The sequence below is a fragment of the Pongo pygmaeus genome, chromosome 7, assembly GCF_028885625.2.
Source record: "Pongo pygmaeus isolate AG05252 chromosome 7, NHGRI_mPonPyg2-v2.0_pri, whole genome shotgun sequence".
NCBI classification, from domain to species: Eukaryota; Metazoa; Chordata; class Mammalia; order Primates; family Hominidae; genus Pongo; species Pongo pygmaeus.
The window spans coordinates 134,414,483-134,438,478 of NC_072380.2; positions in this window are offsets into that span (position 1 = coordinate 134,414,483).

A 23,996-nucleotide genomic window follows, 5' to 3' on the forward strand; every position below is an offset into this window, starting at 1 on the left:
CTTCAAAAACTTCATCGCCTTCATCTCAGTTCATCAAAAATAAACTGAGGCTCTGTTTTGTAAAAAGCTCCCTTCTGAGAGGTTATAGATATGAAGAGGACAGAGTGCCTGCTCTCAGGGTTCACGGTCTTGTGGGGAAGACAGACATGTGTACATGTAATTCTCAATCAGGGTGAACTAGGACGAGTGCAGAAAACATTTCCTCTTGGAATCCTTCTCTGGCTTCCCAAATGTGAGTTTTTAACCCCATAACACTGTGCTTGTGGCCAAGAATGCCTATTGCCAATAGGTATCCATTCTTCCCTTCTTTTTAGAACCAGAACTTCAATTTTATTTGGGGTAACTTTGTACATACTATAGTAATATATTTCCCAGTATCCTTTGCAACTACATGTGGCCATGTGACTAATTTTTGGCCAATAAAATGTGAGTGTAAGTACTGTATGGGAGCCACCAAAGGGACCTGACTCAGCGAGGAGGACTTCCCCTTTTGTGTTCCTCCTTGTGATGGCCTATCCTGTAAGATGTATTGGCTAGGTATCCACGAGCTACTATAGCTTGGTCTATGAGATGACCTTGAGCATGGAAGCCATGTATTGAGGATATCAGAGCAGAAAAACAGGAATGTCATCATCTGTAACACAGAATGTTGGATTAGAAATCTGAAGTCTGTCATAGCTCTGTGATGCTTTGACTCTTAGCTTGTGTCTTCCATTTCCTATGGGACTAAACACCTCAACAGCCTGTGTTATAGATTCCTGAGAACTTAGTGGAGATGCCCTATCAGACCAGAACTATTCTACTGGCAATAATTTTTTACATGAGAGAGAAATGTATTTATATATTTTATAAGTTATGTTGGGTTTTCTTTTAAATGCAGCTGTGAACCCCTAATATCTGACAGGCCTCAATCAGTTTAGGAAGTTTATTTTGCCAGGGTTAAGGATGGGCCCATGACAGAGTGTCAGGTGGTCCTGATGACATGTGCCCAACATGGTTGGGGCACAGCTTGGTTTTATACATTTTAGGGAGATATGAGACGTCAATCAGTATGGGTAAAATGTACATTGGTTCTGTCTGGAAAGGCAAGACAACTCGAATCAAGGAGAGGGCTTCCAGGTCACAGGTAAATGAGTGACAAATAGTTGCATTCTTTTGAGTTTCTGATTAGCTTTTCTAAAGGAAGCAATCAGATATGCATTTATCTCAGTGAGCCTAGGGATGCCTTTGAGTTCTGTCTGTCCTCTGTCTCCTTGTGGGCAAACTGTGAGACAGGTACGTGGCTTTTTTAGGCATAGAATGGGAGGCAGGTTTGCCCTAAGCAGGTCCCAGCTTGACTTTTCGCCTTCATTTAGTGATTTTGAGATCCTAAGATTTATTTTCCATTCACATGGCCAAACCTAATCATAACTCATACGTCTGACATAAAACTTAACACACTGTATTTGCTTATTTGGTTTTCTAATTCTCCACATAGAGGGACTTTATTTTTACATTTATTTATTTATTTATTTTCAGACAAACTCTCACTCTTTCGCCCAGGCTGCAGTGCAGTGTCATGATCTCGGCTCACTGCAACCTCCACCTCCTGGTTTCAAACAATTCTCATGCCTGAGTCTCCCCAGTAGCTGCACCACCATGCCCGGCTAATTTTTTGTATTTTTAGTAGAGACGGGGTTTTACCATGTTGCCCAGGCTGGTCTCAAACCCCTGAGCTGAGGCAATTCACCTGCCTGGGCCTCCCACAGTGCTAAGATTACAGGTATGAACCACCACGCCCAGCTGGGACTTCAATCTCATTGAAAGAATAGGCCTTATTTTTTTAGTCCTCTTTGTGAAGATTTATGTATTAAATTAGCATGTACAGGAGTTCACTCTGAAAGTGTAGTGGGTGAACAGGGCCAGGAAAGATAATCTTCAAAATTGGGAGGACCGTGTTATGTCCAAAACATTATCTGAACGGGGACTTGAAGGGTACACTGGATCGTAGGAATTCACAGGCAGAAGGCTAAGGACTCCTAAAAGGAAGAAACTGCACCAACAGTGGCTCAGAGGCAGGGTCAAGTAATCAGTTGAAATTTGAGGAATAAAGAATGATAAGAACTTGCTTTAAGAGCGTATGCCAATTATTTATTAATTTGCTCTTAGCTTGATTCCCTTTATTCTGTACTCTGCTATGTATTTTAGGGAAGTTTGGATGCTGTAAGCTGTATTTTCAAAGTGCTCTTTCTGGGAAGCACCAGAAAAAGATTGAAAGTCAGAAGGAGGAAATAAGAAATTATCTTCTTTATTCTGGTTTCGGGCTACAACTCTTACAGTAGTGGCGGTGGCAAAGCAAACAGTGGTGAGAGAGTTGGTGCAAGCAACAGAGGTGAAGGTGGCCCTGCAGAGGCAGTGCCACCGTGGTGGTGACTCCAGTGGCAGCAGCAGCCAGGGAGAGAAAGATCCTGGGTCCCCACTCGGGAAGCTCAGAAAAAACAAGAGCAGGCTCAGCAGCGCAGAGCCCTTTGCCTCTGGGTTATGCACTTGTTCTGCAGCCAGGGTAGTAGCACTTTCACCAAAAGTCTTTAACTCATGAGTGCCCTAACCTTTTTTGCTTTTCTTTCTTTTTTTGAGACAGGGTCTTACTCTGTCACCCAGGCTGCAGTGCAATGGTGCAAACATGGCTCTCCGCAGCCTCCACCTCCTGGGCTCAAGCAAACCTCCCACCTCGGGCTCTGGAGTAGCTGGGACTACAGGTGTGCCACCATGCCCAGCTCATTTTTATTTCATTTCATTTTATTTATTTATTTATTTATTTATTTATTTATAGTAGAAATAGAGTCTCCCTATGTTGCCCAGTCTGGTCTCAAATTCCCAGGCTCAAGCCATCCTTCTGCATTGGCCTCCCAAAGTGCTGGAATTACAGGAGTAAATGAGTAAATGAGTAAACCACTGTGCCTGACCATTTCTTCACTTTTAAAAATGGAGTTTATGATGATTGAGACCCTTAATTTTAACATAGTAAACTTTACCATTCTTTTATCCTTCAATAAAAGTCTTTTGATAATTTTTTGTGAAGTAATTTTCTACACCAAGATGGTAAAGATAGTCTTCCATATTTCCTTCTAAAAGTTTTATAGGATTGCCTTTTATATTTGGCAGTAAGTTATGAACATTGACTAAATTGATTTTGGTTAAATCGAAAATTGATTTTTTGATTGGATGGGTGAGATAGGGATTCAATGTCATTTTCAGCCATATGAGTTTAAACTTACTCCAGCATACTTACTAAAAAGCCTTTTCTTTCCAATGGTTCTATAATTTCATCTCTGTCATATATTTAGTATCCATACATGTACGAGTTTACTTTTGAACTATCTGTTCTACTTGATATTCTTTATTTACAATTATCTGTGCTAATACCACACAATCTTAAATATCATAGGTTTATAATAAGTCTTGTGTATTAGTTAGAGCTTTCCTGAGAAATAGAAGAAACTGTGTGTGTGTGTGTGTTTGTGTGCGCGCGTATAAATATCTATCTATCTATCAAGAGATTTTAAGAAATTGTGAGGACTGGCAAGTTTAAAATATCCAGGGCAGGCTGGCAGGCTAGAGATTCAAGATCCTGGGAAAAGCTGATGTGGCAGTCTCAAGTAGGAAGGCAGTCTGAAGGCAGAATTTCTTCTTCCTTAGGAGTCCTCAGTCCTTTTAACTTAAGGCCTTCAACTGATTAGATGAGGTTTACAAACATTATGGAGAGAAATCTGCTTTATTCAGAGTCTACAAATGTAAATGTTAATAATATCTAAGAAAATACCTTCACAACAATATCGAGACTAGTGTTCTTTGACCAATCATCTGGGCACCATAGCCAAGCCAAGCTGATACAAAATAAACCATCACGATCAATATGTGGTAGAAAATTCTCCTCACATTTTTCTTCTTCTTTGAGAATCTTGGCTACCCTTAAACTTTCACATTTTCATAGATAATTTAAAATCAACTTGCCAATCCCGGAAAATACCTTAGAAATATTTTGAAAGAGATTGTCCTGAATCTGTAGTTCAATTCAGATTTATTGAAAAGCAGATGTGGGATACGAGAGGACAAGAGGAGTCAAGTAGGACTTTAAGGTATTTATCCTGAGCAAGAGAAAGGATGGTTCAGGACAGGTTTAGGAAAGAAGACCTAGAGTTTGGTTCTGAACATACTGAGTGGGACATATAAATTTGGAAGTTGTTAGCAAAAAATGGCAGTGAAAGTCATGAAATTGGATGGGATCTTCCAGAAATGGATGCAGAAAGAACAGAAGTAGTGATAGGATTAAGCCTTCAGCATTCAGTATTTAGAGATCTGCAAGATAAGGAGGACGTAAAAAAAGAAAACCAAGTACAGTTACTGAGTTAGGAAAACCAAGAAAGTGTGATTTCCTAAAAAGCCGTGCTAGAAAAATATTTCAAAGAGGGGAGAGTGACCATTGATCCAAAGCCTACTGATAAATAGGCTAAATACATCATCATTGATTAGGTTTAAGGCAGTGCAGATCATTGGATATTTTGGTAACGTGGTGGGGGCTGTGTCATCTGACTAGAGTGAATTTTAGAAAAAGTGGATTGAAGGGAATTATAGACTACATTTTCTATAAATTTTATACTATAAAATCACAACAAAGTGGTGCTTCAGGACACTGCAGTATCCTGGAAGATGGTTGTTTTTGTTATTTGTTTAGATGAGAAAAATATTTCTAGACAGAAACAATAACTGATAATTCATGAGAGAGGGAAGAACTGATAAAGCATGTCTCTAGGTAGTCTAGCTTTTAATATTTGCCCTATGTATTTTACTCTCATAAAGGAATTTTTATAGCAATAGCTTTCTATGTAATTTATTATCTGCAGTTACACTGTAAACTCTTTGTGGGCAGGAATGAGGATTGAACTTTATGCTTGGTGGTCAGTAATAGGAGTTTGTAGTTGATTGATTAATTGATTAGTATCATAGAGTGTTGATTATGGGATGCCTAATGAATTAATGGCTCCCAAGGGCTTTGTAAAGCTGAAGCTAGGAGCGGGGCTAATTATTCTTAAACACGAATGGATGGCGCTTTTTTTGTTTTTTTGTTTTTTTTTTTTTTTTTGAGACAGGGTCTCATTCTGTCACCTAGACTGGAGTGCAATGGCATGATGTCAGCTCACTGCCACCTCCACCTCCCAGGCTCAAGCAATTCTCCTGCTTCAGCTTCCCAAATAGCTGGGACAACAGGTGAGCATCACTACCACCCAGCTAATCTTTGTATTTTAATAGAGACGGGGTTTCACCATGTTGGCCAGGCTGGTCTTGAACTCCTGACCTCAAATGCTCCACTCACCTCAGCCTCTCAAAGTGCTGGGAGTACAGGCATGAGCCACGGAGCCTGGCCCAAGGGGATAGCTCTCTAATGATGGGATTTTAGAAACCTATATAGCAAGGGATTAGGAGAATGGGACAGGAATTCATCGTAGTCTTTACCACACATTCTGACTAAAATAACATGTTTCCTGTCATTAATGCAAATAACTACTAAGCTCTCCTTGTGAGTGACTGAATGATAAAACTTAGCATTGCTATTCATAAGCATAAATAAGCAGACATGCGGTATACCAGAGCTTCAGTGACAGATTTGCCAAGCCTACTTGCACATGAAGAAAGCAACATCCACACCTCTATTCCCTGGGATGATTCACTTCCTAAACAAAGTCCCCCTGATATGCTTTCTTGAAGAACAGAGCTTTGTCACTGACTTACAATTGGAGAGGTAGGCCCTGGGTAGTCAGAAATTCCTTCAGTTTACCCATGACTAACGAGAGGTCATGATAATAGCAAGGCTGTCTTCCACCCCCTTCTAAAATAAATTTTCTTCTTACAGGGTCTCCATTATTTGAGAACTGACACATTCAATCTAAAAATAATCTGAGTAAAACCATCATCTAGTCCCTTTCCTTTGAGACCCATTTTTTTTTCCTCATCCACATCTTACCTATAAGGTAACAACCATCTTTAAACAGTCCGCTTTACAACTTGTTAGGGAACAAAGTGAAATATTGCTAAGGCAGGAGGGAAAGTTAAAAACTAAAAAGAAAATCTAGGATTTTGTGAAAATGTACACATTTCATTTTTGCTCTAAACATGAAATAACTTGTCCTGTGGCAATATTCTGTGTAGGATAATGAGCCATATACTGTGGAGTGCTTCAGACATTGTTTCTTCCAAGGTTTATTTAATAAGCATGTCTTGATTACCTATTTTTATGAGTTTATGGATGGGTAAATAAATATTTGCCTTCCTTTTCCCACTGCCATTGCCTCAATGGAAGTGCTGATAACTGCTCCTGTGAATGAGGGTAGTAACCACTCAACTAAATTTCCTTCTTTTAATCCAGTGGCATTCACACGGATTTGCTGGCACGACCTACAAAAGAATTTTGGAAAAACTTTTTTATCCCTTCATAGATTTCTAAACTGACACCTAGACATTTTCATTTTAAGTTTGCCTAATTGCAAAACATGTAATATCTCACCTTATAAAATGGGCATTAAGGATTGTTATATTGCTTTAAAGAATACCTTATGGAGGCCAGGTGCAGTTGCTCATGCCTGTATTCCTAGCACTTTGGGAGGCCGAGGTAGGTGGATTGCCTGACCTCAGGAGTTCAAGACAAGCCTAGACAACATGGCGAAACCTCATCTCTACTACAAATACAAAGAATTAGCCGGACATAATGGTGCGTGCCTGTAATCCCAGCTACTTGGGAGGCTGAGGCATGAGAATCGTTTGCACCTGGGAGGTGGAGGTTGCAGTGAGCTGAGATCATGCCACTGCACTCCAGCCTGGGCGACAGAGTGAGATTCTATCTAAAAATAAAAATAAAAAAAAGGAATACCTTATGGAATTTAAGTTCCAGAATGATTTGATATATTAAATTACAAAAGTTATACCTTTTAAAGTATAATTCACATACCACATAAAGAACCCATTTAAAGTATCCAATTCCCTGGACACTTTAAATAGTCTTTAGTATATTCACAGGATTGTGCAGCATCTACCACAATCTAAATTTTGAATATTTTTGTCACCCCTAAAAAAAGCTGTATACCCATTAGCAGTTTATTCCTCCCTCCCTCCCTCCTTCATAATCTTCCCTCCCTTCAGCCCTAGGAAACTAATTTACTTTACTTTATGTAGATTTTCCCATTGTGGACATTTCATATAAATTGAATTATACAATTATGTAGTCATTTGTGACTGGTTTCTTTCACTTCACATGTTTTCAGAATTCATCTATGTTATAACGTATCAATTCTTTATTACTTTTTATTGCTAAGTATATTTCATTGTATGCATATGCCACCTCTTTTTTTTTTTTTTTTTTTTTTTTTTTTTTAGACAAGGTCTGGCTCTATTGCCCAGGCTGGAGTGCAGTGGCATGATATCAGCTCACTGCAACCTCTGCCTCCTGGGCTCAAGCCATCCCCGCAGCCTCCCAAGTAGCTGGGACTACAGGTGTGCAACACCATGCCAGGCTAATTTTAGTATTTTTTTTAGGGACAGGGTTTTGCCATGTAACCCAGGCTGGTCTCAAACTTACAAGCTCAAGTGATCTGTCCACCTTGGCCTCCCAAAGTGCTGGGATTACAGATGTGAGCCACCGTCCCCTGCCTTGCATATACCACCTTTTATTTATTCATTCATCAGTTGAACATTTGGGTTGTTTTCAGTTTTTGACTATTTTGAATAATACTACTATGAACATTCATGTACAGGTTTTTTGGGAAGCAGCTGTTCTTTTGGGTAAATACATAGCAATGAAATGGCAGGGCTATCTGGGAAGTTTATGTTCAATCTTTTGAGAAACCAAAAATAATGCTGTTTTTCAAAGCAGCTGCACCATTTTATATTTCCATTTGCAAAGTACAAGGGTTCTAATTTCTTCGTATCTTTTTTTGTTTTGTTTTTGTTTTTTGTTTTTTTTTTTGAGAGGGAGTCTCGCTCTATCGCCCAGGCTGGAGTGCAGTGGCCGCAATCTCGGCTCACTGCAAGCTCTGTCTCCCAGGTTCATGCCATTCTCCTGCCTCAGCCTCCTAAGTAGCTGGGACTACAGGTGCCCGCCACCACGCCTGGCTAATTTTTTTCTATTTTTAATAGAGACGGGGTTTCACCGTGTTAGCCAGGATGGTCTCGATCTCCTGATCTCGTGATCCACCCACCTTGGCCTCCCAAAGTGCTGGGATTACAGGTGTGAGCTACCGCGCCTGGCCAATTTCTTCATATCTTTTCTAATATTAATCTGTCTTTTTGATTAGAGGCATCTCAACGAATGTGGAAAAGTAACTCAACTCATTGTGGTTTGGATTATGTAAAGATTAATGATGTTGAGCATTTTTTCATGCATGTGTTGCTCATTTGTATATCTTCTTTAGAGATATGTCTATTCAGATCCTTTGCCAACTTTTAAGAATTGGGCTGCTTGTCATTTTATTACCGGGTTACAAGTCGTTTATACATTCCGGATACAAGTTCCTCATCAAATATATGCTTTGCCAATGTTTTCTCCCATTTCATTTGTTGTCTTTTCACTATCATGATGTTACAGTGTGCAACACAAAATTTTTGTTTTAACCAGATATATCTAATTTTTCTTTTGTTGCTAATGTTTTTGGTGTAGCATGCAAAAATATATTGCCAAACCCAAGGTCATAAAGATTTTACGCCTAAGGTGGCTTCTAAAGTTTAATAATTTTTGGCTTTTACATTAAATCCATGATCAACATTAATTCTTGTGTACGTGTGGCATAGAGGCTCTCCTCCATTCTTTTGCATGTGGATATACAGGTGTCCCAGCACCATTTGTTGCAAATACTTTGTTTCCCATTGAATTATCTTATAACCCCTTGTTAAAAGTCAACTAACAAAAGTGTAACCAAATGTGAGGTGTTGTTGTTGTTTTTCTTTTTTTGTAGACTTTTAATTCATTCTATTTAAATAGCTATTCTTGTGCCAGTACCACTATTCTTGATTAGTATAGCTTTGTAGTAAATTTTGAAATTGGGAAGTGTGAGTCTTTCAATTTGACCTTCTTAGTAAGCATGGTTTTGGCTATTCTGGGTTCTTTGGATTTCCAGAAACATTTTAGGGTCAGTTTATCAATTTCTGAAAAAATCCAGCTGGGATTTTGATAGGGATTCTGTTAAATCTGTAAATAAACTTGTGGAGTATTTCTATATTTTAAATATTAAATGTTACAATACATAAACATAGGATGTCTTTCCATTTATTTAAAAGTTTAATTTCTCACAACACAATGTTTTGTTGCTTTAAGTATACAAGTCTTACACTACTTTGTAAGTAAGTAGGATAAGGTCTTTTCCTAATCATTTTTTATGCTATTATGAAAGAATTTTTTCCTTAATTTCATTTTTTATTATTCATTGGTAGCACAGAGAAATACAGGTAATTATTGTATATTGATTTTATATACTTCAACCTTTCTGATTATTAGTTCATTAGTTTGAGTAATTTTTTGGTGGATTTTTTAGAATATTCTATATACAAGATCAAGTCATATTCAAGTAGAGATAGTTTTCTTTCTTTCTTTCTTTTCATTTGGGATGCTGTATATTGCTTTTACTTACCTAATTTCTACAGCTAGACCCACCACACAATGTTGAATAGAAGTAGCTAGGGCAGATTTCAATGTCTTGCTCCTGATTGTAGGGGAAAAGTTTCAACCTTTTCTCATTAAGTGTAATATTAACCTACATGTCCTTCATGAGATTTAAAATTTTTTTCTTCTGTTTCTAGTTTTCTGAATGTTTTTTAAAATCATAAAAGGATGTTAGATTCTGTTAAATGTCTTTTCTATGTCTATTGACATGATCACGTGGTTTTTGTTCTGTATTGTATAAATAAGGTTTTGCATTGAATGCTTTTCAAATATTAAACAACCTTGAATTCCTGGGATCTGTCCATGGTTTTCAAAATGTCTATGGCTACTCACTGCCTAAACTTTAAATTAACATGACATTACAAGGCTTATCACAAATAGACTCTTGTCTAGCTAACAGTTAGGTTCTCCCTTTTGGTTCCTTAGAGCAGTCACAGGACCATTGGTTGTTTTATACTATAAAGACAGTTTCAGTCTCCTTTTCTTTCTTTGTGCTACCCCTTCTGTCTGTAAAGCCCTTCCCATACTCCACTCTAATTTTTTTCAGTATTATCTATAATTCCTTCATATTCTCCCTTCTCTGTAAAAAATCTCCCCACCATTTCTTAAATTTCTGTGCTCTTACAGCATGATGTATGCATCTCTAATTTAGTTCTTATTTTATGGTCCATAATGTGATTGGCTAATTGTGTAACTGTCTCCCCTTCCAAACTGTAAACTTGTGAGCTTGGATTATATCTTCTTTCATTTCTAATATCAGCTAGAGAGATTCAAAACCTGTTACCAAGTTAATTTGCATATTTAGATTTCTCAAGAGTACTCACCATGATCTAGGTGGGTTCTACTATCTCCTAAACTCAGGTCACTCCTTTCAAGTCTTGGAGGGTCATCAGTTATTTTCTCAGAAAGGGAAACAGTATGCCCCTTGAAGAAAGAACTGGGAACTAATTTTTTATATGAAAATAATATCACAGAAGATCTGGACTATTAAAAAATATTTCTCATCATTCTAATAAAATAGAATAAACTCTATGATTCCTTCAAGCCATTTTCCGCATGTATATACATTTTCACACAATGAAACCATAGAATACACACAATATGAAAGTCTGCTTTTCTCAATTAATATAAGAAAATTTTTGTTGTTTCTTAAATATCATTTACAGCTGTAAAATAGTCTGTTGAGGATGCCACCTAATTCGATTAACCATTCTCCTGTCCTCAAATATTTACTTCCTCCTTCTTTTGGGGTTTTATAAAGAACAATATGGTAAACATCTGTGTGCATGTAAGTTCTTGCTTTCTTTTTTTTTTCTTTTTGAGACGGAGTCTTACTCCGTCACCCAGGCTGGAGTGCAGTGGCGTGATCTCGGCTCACTGCAAGCTCCGCCTCCCGGGTTCACGCCATTTTCCTGCCTCAGCCTCCCAAGTAGCTGGGACTACAGGCGCCCGCCACCATGCCTGGCTAATTTTTTGTACTTTTAGTAGAGATGGGGTTTCACCGTGTTATCCAGGATGGTCTGGATCTCCTGACCTTGTGATCCGCCCGTCTTGGCCTCCCAAAGTGCTGGGATTACAGGCATGAGCCACCACACCCAGCCAGGTTCTTGCTTTCATTTGGATTATTACTTCAGGCTAGATTGATTTCTCAAATTAGTGGAATTAAATAGGGTCAAAGGATATAGTTAAATTACCATTTTTTAAAAAAACAGAGTACTTTTTTTTTCTAAATTTCAGGGTCATAGAGAGATATAGCTAGTAGGACATTTTTAGAAATTCTTCGTTTATTAGATGGGGAAATTGAGAGTCTCAGAAACAAATTGATTTGCTCAGTGTTGTACATTTAGTGATACAATAGATTAGGATCGAGATTATATTATACAATAAAGTGGGACAAAAACCAATTTGAGCATATTAAACAGCTTGTTTTGTTTTTGTTTTTTAAAAATCCATTCCAATCTCTTTAAAATATAGATACTGAATTAAATAGGCACTAAAAGCATCTTGACTCTTGGCTGTTATTTTTATAGTAAGCATATTTTGGACAAAGAGGTAAGTTATATTTTGTACACTTTAGCAAATTAGGGCTGGCCGACAGAGGAGAAGGGCATACAAATATAAGAAAAGACAGAAATTATATTTTTTTAATTTTCTAAGTGAAAAAGGAAGTGGAATATTTGAGTCATGTAGAAAATGATACATGATATCCTATTTGGTATTATGTCATATTCTGTTAAAGCTAATTTTGATCAAAATTTAGCAAATCACTTCTCATATACTTTGTATGTGTCTAGTGATAGAGAGGGCCAAGAATCACTGTTGTTGTTGTTGCTGTTTGTATGTAATGTCAGAGTGCCATGGACTTCTTTTTATTTTTTATTTATTTATTTATTTTTTTGAGATGGAGTCTTGCATTGTCACCCAGGCTGGAGTGCAGTGGCACGATCTTGGCTCACTGCAAGCTCTGCCTCTCGGGTTCATGCCATTCTCCTGCCTCAGCCTCCCGAGTAACTGGGACTAAAGGCACCCACCACCATGCCCGGCTAATTTTTTGTATTTTTAGTGAAGACAGGGTGTCACTGTGTTGGCCAGGATGGTCTCAATCTCCTGACCTCGTGATCCACTCGCCTTGGCCTCCCAAAGTGCTGGGATTACAGGTGTGAGCCACCGCACCCAGCCCCAGACTGCCATGTACTTCTTGATATGCAACAATGAAATCAGAACTATATGCCATGTTTTATCACTTATATGTGTGCATAATCTTTGTAAAATGAACTACAGCTGGAGAATGGACAGATATATACATATCAGCTTTATGATAAAGTTGTGACTTTTGACCAGAAAATCTCTGGATAAATATCTGCATCATAAAAAGAAATTAAATCAGAATAGTGGGTCAGGTATTCTCTTGGCACGTTGGATAGTTATGATTAGGAAAACTTGGTAAAAAAAAAAAAAAGACCTTGTGAATCGTTGAAAACAAAATGAGAGAGAGTATATAACTTTTCAGGAGACAATAATCATCATAAGCATCCATTCATATGTTCACTCATGAAGGTATATACTAATTAAACATATCGATTTATAGCCTTCTAAGTGCAGTGTTGTGTGCTAACTCTGTAGAAGCATGTTAGAAGATATGTTGAATTGATGCTCAGAGACTTGTTCTAGATTACCTAGTTTAAAGTAAGAATTAAAGCAGCTACTGTGATGTAGAAAAAATGCAACAAAATCTATCTGGATATCCTTGTTCTGAGAGACCCTTCCTTACTCATTTTTCAAAACGTATCATTTCTTCAGAGCATTAAATTCTAATTCTTGTGATCGAGTTGCTACTTTTGTTTATTTGTTTTGTTTTGTTTTCACTTCGTTTTAGGATTGGGAACATTATGGCCACTTTGACGTATCTATATACCAGGTGTCATTGGAAAACATTCACATACTACAACTTAGGGTATTGGCCACTATAATCCTTATTGTCTGAATCTTACTACTTCACACACCCTACTCAAGCTTCTATGGATAGGCAGGTGATAACATAGAGAAGAGAAACGAACTAGGTGATTATAATTGATAAGTGAGCAATAAGATGCTCAAAGTGATTAATGCACTAATAAGAAGTATGAGAAGTATGTATCTGATTTAGAGCAGAGACTGTCTGCCAAACACTCACTTCCTGCATCATCCACCAATGCTTTCATACCCTAGACCTGTAGATAGGCAAGAGAAGATGGCATAGTTATGTGTTAGTGATGGAAAGTAACTGAGAAAAAATCAGCAAAGTCACAGAACAGGAAAGGGGTTTTACTACTACAGGAATCCTACAAACTTCAGGGAGAGAGAGAGACACAGAGAAGAAAGAGAGAGAGAGAGAGAGAATAACTAAGCTTAGAGATCAAGCAAGGAAAGGTTTTTGTTTTGTTTTGTTTTATTTTGTTTTGTTTTTATCAGTAGGTCTCTGTATTAGGCAGCCCTGTTCGTGACAGAAAACCCAATTCAAAATTGTTTAAGAAAAGAAAAATTCCTTGTTTATGTACTGGCAAATTTCACCTAGGGTTTTCTTCGTGATGGCTAGATTGAGAGACTCGAGTGTTGTTATTAGGATTCTGTTTCTCCCTTCCTATCTTGACTCAGTTGACTTCTTTTGAAGGCAGTCTCTCCCTTGTCCTGAGATATGGAGCAAAATGGTGAGAGGCATTTCCCTATCACAATGGAAAACTGGCTGCCTCTATTCCAAAAGTTATTTAGAAATTTTCAGAATTTAAACTCATTAGCATGGCTTGGAACTTTCTCATCCCTAACGCAATCCCTGTGACCAGAATAATGATGGTAATACTGAGAGTAAAGGGGAGAGACAGAGCCTACTGATTATTAAAAAGTTATAGTCTGATGGTGAATGAGTTTTGTCGGGAATAGAGGTCAAGATGGCTGACGAGAGACATTGCAAGCACATCTCATCCACTTAGAACAACCAAAATAGTGTGTAAGACGATCACACTTTGAATACATTATCCAAGAGGGACAAAGAAATGCAACAGAAAAGCAACAGGAAACACCAAAAATGAGGAAGGAGAAGGAAAACAGGCAGCCTGCTTGGCCAAAAACAACTAGGAGTTGGGAGTGACTGTCTTATCTGGGGAGAGGGTGAGTGAGAGTCTTTCGGTGGTCCACATTCCCATTGGAGGATTGTGCAGTCCAGGCTGTGGGAGAGCATCTTGGCCCTCCCAAATCCTAAATCTAAGTTAGGGAGCTGCTGGGAGACTACGAGAAGGAACCGCCCCAGGGAGGGAACATACCTTAGGTCCCACTCCCTTTATGAAACCTAAGCAGCTATAGCAAGACACCACTTTCTTTTTTTTTTTTTTTTTTGTTTGTTTTTATTTATTTTTATTATTATAGTTTCATGTTCTAGGGTACATGTGCGCAACGTGCAGGTTTGTTTCATGTGTATACCTGTGCCATGTTGGTGTGCTGCACCCATTAACTCGTCATTTACATTAGGCATTTCTCCTAATGCTATCCCTCCCCCTTTCCCCCACCCCACGACAGGCCCCCGTGTGTGATATTCCCCACCCTGTGTCCAAGTGTTCTCATTGTTCAGTTCCCATGAGAACATGAGGTGCTTGGTTTTCTGTCCTTGTGATACTTTGCTCAGAATTATGGTTTCCAGCTTCACCCATGTCCCTACAAAGGACATGAACTCATCCTTCTTTATGGCTGCATAGTATTCCATGGGCAAGACACCATTTTCTATTGTAACTTTTTAACAGACTGTGCACTGTCCTGTGATCCTAATAGTACTGGTCCTAGGCATTAGGGAAACTTGGTCTGCTGCTTACAGAACTGGGCACAAGGGCAGAGTGAACTTCTGCAGCCAGAACTGTGGTGTTGGCAGCAGCCACCAGATGCTGGGAAGTGGGGCCCACCGCTGAGACTTGAGCAGGATTCCAGTTGCCGTGGAAGCTTGGTCTCTAGCTGGGCAGGGGCTCCTATGGCCAAGGGCTGAGTTGCGATCTAGGGATGGACTGTGGGGTCTGATGGTTAATCTAGGTCTGTTGCAATAGCCAGGACTGAGGAGCAAGCCCCATCAGGACCAGGACATGAGAGAGATTCACATATCCCACATACTGCTCTAGACTGTGGCCACTGGGGATGGCCCCACCTTCCCCTTGCCAGGACTTCAGTGAAGCAACTGTCACCCCTCACCTGAGCTTTCTGCCAAGTACCTGATGATTGTCCTTCCCTTGTCTGTTATCGCTGGTACAGTCAATCACCATTGGGAGGTCTGAGCACAAGCCTACCCAGTCTGGCTCCATCTGGCTTTGCTCCCACTAGGAGACAAAGCACAAAATCCAGGGTCCTGAGCATTCCACAACTGAAACAGAAACGCTGACACTAAGTAATGCATTGATGGAAATACAAAATACATTAGAAAGCTTCCACAATAGACTAGATCAAGTGGAAGAAATAATTTTAGAAGTTGAAGACAGGTTTTTTGAAATAACCTAGTTACACAAAAATAAAGAAAAATGAAAAGAATGAACAGAGACTTTGAGGTATCTGAAACAATATAGAATGACTGAATTTATGAAGTATCAGTATCCCAACCTGAAGAAAGATAAAAAATTTAGAAAAGCAATTTAATAAATGATAGATAAAACCTTACCAAGTCTAGAAAGAGATTTAGATATCCAGGTACTGTGCAAAAAGGACTTTACCACAGCACTTTAAAATTAGACTGTCTAAAGTTAAAATGAAAGAGTTAATTCTAAAAACAGCGAAAGAAAAGCAGCTGGTATCTACAAAGGAAGCTCCATCATTCTCAGCAGAAACCCTACAGGCCAGAAGAGAATGGGATGATATATTAAACATACTGAAAGAAAATACTGGCAGTAAGGAATATGATATCCAATGAGATTAACCTTCCTAAGTGAAGGAGAAATAAACTCCCAAATAAGCAAATGCTGAGGAAATTAGTCACCACTAGAGCATCTCTAAAGAAATGCTCAAGGTAGTCCTAAGCTTGGAATCAAAAGGACATTTACCATCATGTAAACACATGAAAGTATAAAACTCACTGGTAAAACAATCACACAAAGAAGGAAAAGAAAGGCATCAAATGGCACCACTACAGAATTTGAAACCACAATTACAAAGTGTAAGAGAAAAAGAAATAATTTATAAGACAAATAGAAAATGATTAACAATATGAAAGGAACAAAACCTCTCATAGTAATAATAGCCTTGAACATAAATGGATTAAGTGCTCCACTTAAAACATATAAATTGGCTGAACAAAATTAAAAAAAAAAACATGATTCAACTCTATGCTGCTTACAAAACTCATCTTACCTGTAGGGACACTTTTAGACTGAAAGTAAAGGGGTGAAAAATATATTTCATGCAAATGGAGACCAAAAGTGAGCAGGACAAGCTTATATTAGATAAAACAGACTTTAAGTTAAAACAAAAAAAAGATAAAGAGGGTCATTATATAATGATAAAAATATCAATTCAGCTAAAGGCTATAACAATTCTAAATATATATGCATCCAACACTGAAGCACTCAGATTCATAAATATTACTAGAACTGAAGAGAGAGAGAGACATCAATATAAAATAGTATTTCAACACCCCAATTACAGCATGAGACAGTTCATCTAGACAGAAAATTAGCAAAGAAGCATTGGTTTTAAACTGGGCTTTAGACAAAATGGATCTAACAAACATAGACCATTCTACCCAAAATGCATAATATACATTATTTTCATCAGCACATGGAACATTTTCTAAGGCAGACCATATCTTAAGCCACAAAATAAGTCTCAACAAATGTAAAAAACCAAAACCATGTCAAGTATCTTCTCAGATCACAACATGAAAACACTAAGAATCAATACCCAGAGGAACATTGGAAACTATAGAAATACCTGGAAAGTAAACAACATGCTCCTGAATGACTATTAGGCCTACAAAGAAATTTAGATGAATTTTTTTTTTTAAATTGGAAACAACATACCAAAACCTCTGGGATACAGCAAAAACAGTGCTAAAAAGGAAGTTTATAACATTAAATGCCTCCATCAAAAATGTAGAAAGATTAAAAACTAACCATCTGTATACCTATGTAACAAACCAGCACATTCTGCACATGTATCCCAGAACTTAAAGTAAAATAAAAATAAAAAACTAACCATGTAACGATGCACCTCAGGGAACAAACCAAACCCAAAATTAGCAGAAGTGAAATAATGATCAGAACAAAACTAGATAGAGGCGACAACAACAAAAACAGTACAAGGGATCAACAAAAAGAAAAGTTGGTTCTTCAAAAAATAAACAAAATAGATAAACTGCTAGCTAAACTAACCAAGAAGAGAACAGATCAAAGAAAACAAAATCAGAAATGAAAAAGGAGATGTTACAACTCCTACCACAGAAACACAAAAGATTTTATGAACAACTCTATGCTCACAAACTAGAAAACCTAGAGGATAAATTCTTGGAAGCGTACTACCTCCCAAGATTGAATCAGGAAGAAATAGAAAACTGAACAGATCAATAATGAATACAGAGATTTAATCAGTAATAAAAAATCTTTCAACAAAGAGAATATCAGGACCAGATGGATTTACAGCCAAATTCTACCAAATGTGCAAAGAAGAATTAATACCAGTCCTCCTAAAACTGTTCCAGAATGTCCAGGAGGAGGAAACTTTTCCTAACTCATGCTATGATGCCAGTATCACCCTGATACCTAAACCAGACAAGAACACAAGAAGAAAAGAAACTATTTTATCTCTGATGACCATAGATGTAAAAATCCTCAACAAAATAGCAATCCCATCAACAGCACATCAAAAAAAACATATATACTATGGTCAATGAGGTTTTATACCAGGGAAGCAAGGATGGTTTAACACACATAAGTCAATAAATGTGATACTTCACATAAACAGAATCAAGGACAATAACCATATGATCATGTCAATAGATTCAGAAAAAGAATTTGATAAAATTCAACATCTCCTCGTGATAAAAACCCTCAGCAAACTAGGCATAGAAGAAACATATCTCAAAATAATACAGGTAATGTAAAACAACCCCACCACTAACATCATACTGATTGGGGAAAAGTTGAATGCATTTTCTCTATGGACTGAAAAAAGACAAAGATGGTCGCTTTCACCACTCCTATTCAACATAGTACTAAAAGTCCTAGCCAGAGCAATCACGTAAGAGAAAGAAATAAATGGCATCCAAATTGTAAAAGGGGAAGTCAAATTATTCCTCTTTGTTGATGATATGATCTTATATCTAGAAAAACCTAAAGTCTTCACCAAATAACTCTTTGGTTTGCAAAATGAATTCAGTAAAGTTGCAGAATACAAAATCAATGTACAAAAATCAGTAGTGTGTGTATATACCAGTAACAACCTAGCTAGAAAGAAATCAAGAAGGCAATCATGTTTATAATATCTACAAAAAATACCTAGGAATAAATAACCATGAAAGATCTCTACAAAAAAAACCTATAAAAATGATTCAAGAGATTATATATGACACAAAAAAATGAAAAAACATCCTTTGCTCATGGATTGGAAATAACGTTAAAATGACCCTACTGGCCAGGCACATGGCTCATGCCTGTAATCCCAGCACTTTGGAAGACTGAGGCAGGCAGATCACCTGAAGTCAGGAGTTTGAGACTACCCTTGCCAACATGGTGAAACCCCATCGCTACTAAAAATACAAAAATTAGCCAGGCCTGGTGGCATGTGCCTGTAATCCCAGCTACTCGGGAGGCTGAGGCAGGAGAATCGCTTGAACCTGGGAGGCAGAGGTTGCAGTGAGCCAAGATCGCGTCACTGCACTCCAGCCTGGGTGACAGAGTGAGACTCGTTCTTCAAAAGTAAGTAAATAACCATACTGCCCTACAGATTAAAGGCAATCCCTATCAAAATACCAGTGTCATTTTTCAAAGAACTAGAAAAAAATTCTGAAATTCATACGGAACCAAAAAAGAGCTTGATCAGCCAAAGCAATCCTGAAAAAAAAGAACACAGCTGGAGGCCTCACATTACTTGACTTTAAATCATATTACAAGGCTAAAGTAACCAAAAAAGCATGGTACTGTTATAAACATAGACATACAGATCAATGGAACACAATAGAAAACTCAGAAATCAAGCCACATATTTACAGCCAACTGATCTTCGACAAAGCTGATAATAACATATATTGGGGAAAGGAAATCTTCTTCAATAAATTATGCTGGGAAATTTGAATAGCTATATGCAGATGAATGAAACTAGACCCCTATCTCTCACCTATGCAAAAATCAACCCAAGATGGATTAAAGACTTAAATGTAAAACCTGAAACTATATATATGAGAAGAAAACCTAGGGAAAAGCCTTGTAGACTATGGGGTAGGCAAAGCATTTATGACTAAGACCTCAAAAGCATAGGCAACAACAAAAAAAATAGTCAAATGGGACTACATTAAACTAAAAGCTGCTGCACCACAAAAGAAATAATTAACAGAGTGAGGAAACAACTTGCTGAATAGGAGAAAATATTTGCAAACTATTTGTCTAACAGGGAACTAATATCCAGAATATAAAAGAACTTAAACAATTCAACAACAGCAACAACAAATCATAATAATAATCCCATTAAAAATTGGGCAAAGGACATGAATAGACTTTTTCCAAAAGAAGACCTACAAATGGCCAAAAGACATATGAAATATGCTCAGCATCCCTAATCATCAGAGAAATGTAAGTGAAAACCACAATGGAATATCATCTCTACCCCAGTCAAAATGTCTGTTATCAAAAGGACAAAAAATAACAGATGATGATGAAAATATAGAGAAAAGAAAACTCTTATACACTGTTGGTGGACATGTAAATTAGTACAGCTCCTCTGAACAACCATATAGAGATTTCTCAAAGAACTAAAAATAGAAGTACCATTCATTCTAGTAATCCCACTACTGGGTATCTACCCAAAGGAAAAGAAATCAATACATCAAAATAATACCTACACTCATATGTTTATCACAACGCTCTTCACAATAGCAACGATATGGAATCAACCTAAATGTTCATCAACAGATGAATGGATATAGAAAATGTGGCATATATATCCATGGAATATTATTCGGCCATAAGAAAGAATAAAATCTTGTCTTTTTCAACAACATGGATGGAAATTGAGGTTATTAACTTAAATGAAACAAGCCAGACACAGAAAGACAAATATTGCATGTTCTCACCCATAAGTGGGTGCCATAAAATGTGTTCACATTTGTGCAGAGAGTTGAATGACAAATAATGGAGACTTTGAAGGGTGAGGGGGCGGAAGGAGGGAGGAGGATGAGAAATTAGTGAGTACTATGTACATTACTTGGTGATGGATTCCCTAAAAGCCTTGACCGCCATGAAAATCTACACGTGGCCAGGCGCTGTGGCTCACGCCTGTAATCCCAGCATTTTGGGAGGCTGAGGCAGGTGATCACGAAGTCAAGAGATGGAGACCATCCTGGCCAACATGGTGAAACCCCATCTCTACTAAAAATACAAAAATTAGCTGGGTATGGTAGTACCTGCCTGTAATCCCAGCTAATCGGGAGGCTGAGGCAGGAGAATCGCTTGAACCGGGAGGTGGAGGTTGCAGTGAGCCGAGATCGCGCCACTGCACTCCAGCCGGGTGACAGAGCAAGACTCGTCTCAAAAAAAAAAAAAAAAAAGGAAAAAGAAAAAAAACCTACGCATTTAATAAAATTGCACATGTACCTCAAATTTGTATGAATAAAAAATTCTTCCCTAACCCCCTATTGCTTCATACCTTTTTGTTTTGTTTTGAGACGGAGTTTTGCTCTGTGGCCCAGGCTGGAGTTCAGTGGTACAATCTCAACTCATTACAACCTCCACCTCCCAGGTTCAAGCAATTCTCCTGCCTCAGCCTCCCAGATAGCTGGGAATACAGGCACCCGCCACCATGCCCAGCTAATTTTTTGTATTTTTAGTAGAAACGGGGTTTCACCATGTTGGTCAGGCTGGTCTTGAACTCCTGATCTCAAGTGATCTGCCTGCCCCAGCCTCCCAAAGTGCTGGGATTACAGGCATGAGCCACCATGCCTAGCCTCCATACCTTTCTATAAGTCTCTATCACACTATATTTGGAATTAAATTAGGTAGGAAAGTAGGGCATGTGTCTCTGCTACTAGACTCTGAGTCCCTTGAATACCTTAAGTCCCTCACACAAGACGTGGCACAGTAAAATTTAATAAATATTTACAGTATGTTTTAAGAAAATCTGGGTATGTAGGCAATGAATATTTCTTTTGAGTTATTAGATATCATTCTCAGAATAATAACATTATTTTATTATTTTTATTTCACATATATATAAGATAACTGTGTCACAGAGTAGTCAGGTCTTACTCTTTTGCCCAGGCTGGAGTGCAATGACCCAGTCATGGTACACTGCAGCCTGGACCTCAAAGGCTCAGGCAATCCTCCCACCTCAGCCTGTGAGTAGCTAGGACTGCAGATGTGTACCACCATGCCAAGCTAATTTTTTTGATTTTTACTAGTAGTGAGATCTCACTATGTTGCCCAGGCTGGTCTCCAAGTCCTGAGCTCAAGTGATCCTCCCACCTCGGCCTCCCGAAGTGCTGGGGTTACAGGCATGAGCCACCGTCTCCTGCTAGAATGATGATATTGGAGAAGATAGAAAGCAGTCAGGGTCACCATTTCTCTTGCTACCCTCTCCTCCTACTCTTAGACTTTGGTCATTATGGTTCCTGCCAAACGTACTTTCTATATCGTTAGTCTTTAATATTCCTGAAGTTATTTGTACTGTTCTTGGATAAACATATGCTCTATATTACATACTAGATTTTATTATACTGACAGAGTTCAAAATATTATAAGCTTAGATGCTCTTGGATTATTGACCAAGGTGATCAAATGGTAAAGGGCAATATTCACTGACTACTTGCTATATACATAACATCATTCTAAGTCTTTTGCATGTATTATTTCATTGAATCCATTCAAAAATGCCACATATATGATATTATTAGCTTCATTTTACAGATGAACAAATTTAGGCAAAGAGATGTTAAGGAACTTGTCTGAAGTTGCCATTTTAGTAAGCAGAGGACCAGGATTTGAATGCAGGCAGCTGGCATCAGAACTCACGTTGTTACACTATTGCTGCTCAGTAAGTCTTGAAAGCCCACAAAGCAGGACTAGACTGCAAGAAACTGAGGAGGCAGCATGCCGGTGAAGAGTTTCTAAATGGAGGGAAGGACAAAACAATCTGCCCTTGAGTTGTAGATTGGTCACTGGTGAGAGAAGAAAAAGAGAGATCCTTCGAGACATAAGATCAAAAACCATCTGGAGAGCCAGAAGGGGAAACACCAGCAGGGAACAAAGTGTTTCCAGTATTGGGAACATATGAGTAAACCATCAGATAAGCATGGGAAGTCAGCCTGCAAAGTCAGGAGGGTTACCTCAAGAGAGAAAGGCAACAGCTTGTTATGGTTTCCTAGAGCCTACATGTATATCTAGTCTCAGTGAGCAGGGAAATTGTATTAATGTCTGACATGTTTAGGTTCAGTCTGAACAAAATACCTCATTCCAGCATTGAAGATTGCAGACCTAAATGTCATTCAATGTGAAATAACAAGCATGTATTTTTCCTTGTTGTACTTCTAATTCTAGTAATGTACCTTCTTCCTTTAAGCTCTATGCTTCCTAAATTGCACCTTCTTTGAAACAGCTCATGCTAAGATTTGAAGCTTGCTGCATCAGTTAAAGGTGTCCCTAAGCATCTGATGGATAAAGGAGGACAGTAGAAACCTCAAACAAAACTGCTGCCAATAATCAGAGGATATAAAACAATAAAACATGTATAGCGTTCTTCCAAACATCAAGGAAGCTTCTTTTCTCTTTAAAGCTGTAGTGTACACAAGATACAAAATGTAACCTCCCAAAAGAAGAAAATTTAGGTCTCTGGAAACTATATGGGAGGTCAGCAGAAGAGGGAATCATTTCTCCTCAGGCACTGAAATGACTGAAAACAGTTTATGAGGAAAATTACATTTTAATCTTTTCCCTGACATTTAGTAATTGAGTATGTATACAGTAGCTGCACACACACACACAGAGCTTAATTTACACGGAGCTATTTTACAGTATATAATAGGACCATAGCCCTTCCAAAGGTCAGATTAATTAAAAGGTGTATTCATGGATTTTCAGATAATTGCCTTACATAATATTATTAGTGTCATCAATATCACTTGAAATGCTGTAGAACATAACGCAGGATATACAATTAACTTTGCATTAAGATTTGAAGTGAGACAGGCACTGCCTGTGAATATCAGCCCTCAATTTGTAAATCACCAGAGCATGGTGACAATTTGGCTTGACTACAACTATGCCTGAATGAAGCACTTTTCCTTTCGAGAAAAAAGGAATCTACGAGCATGACTCCCTTTTCTCCTTTTGTTTATTTTTTTAAGTCGTTTAATTATTTTCCCTTTGGTAAAAGTAATTCCAGAGTTTGCCTTTTCTTTTTTCTTTTGAGGGGAAGGGGTAACTTTACAGGCAGTTTCCTTAGTCATTCTAGGCAGCCAGCCAATGAAATATAGACTAAACAACACAGAGGATATTAATTTTACCTCACTATACATGCACACAGCTAGTGATGCATAAAGTCTTCATTCCAAGACTGACATTAAAAAGGTTGTGCAACTGCCTAGATTCCAACGTCACTAACGGTTTTC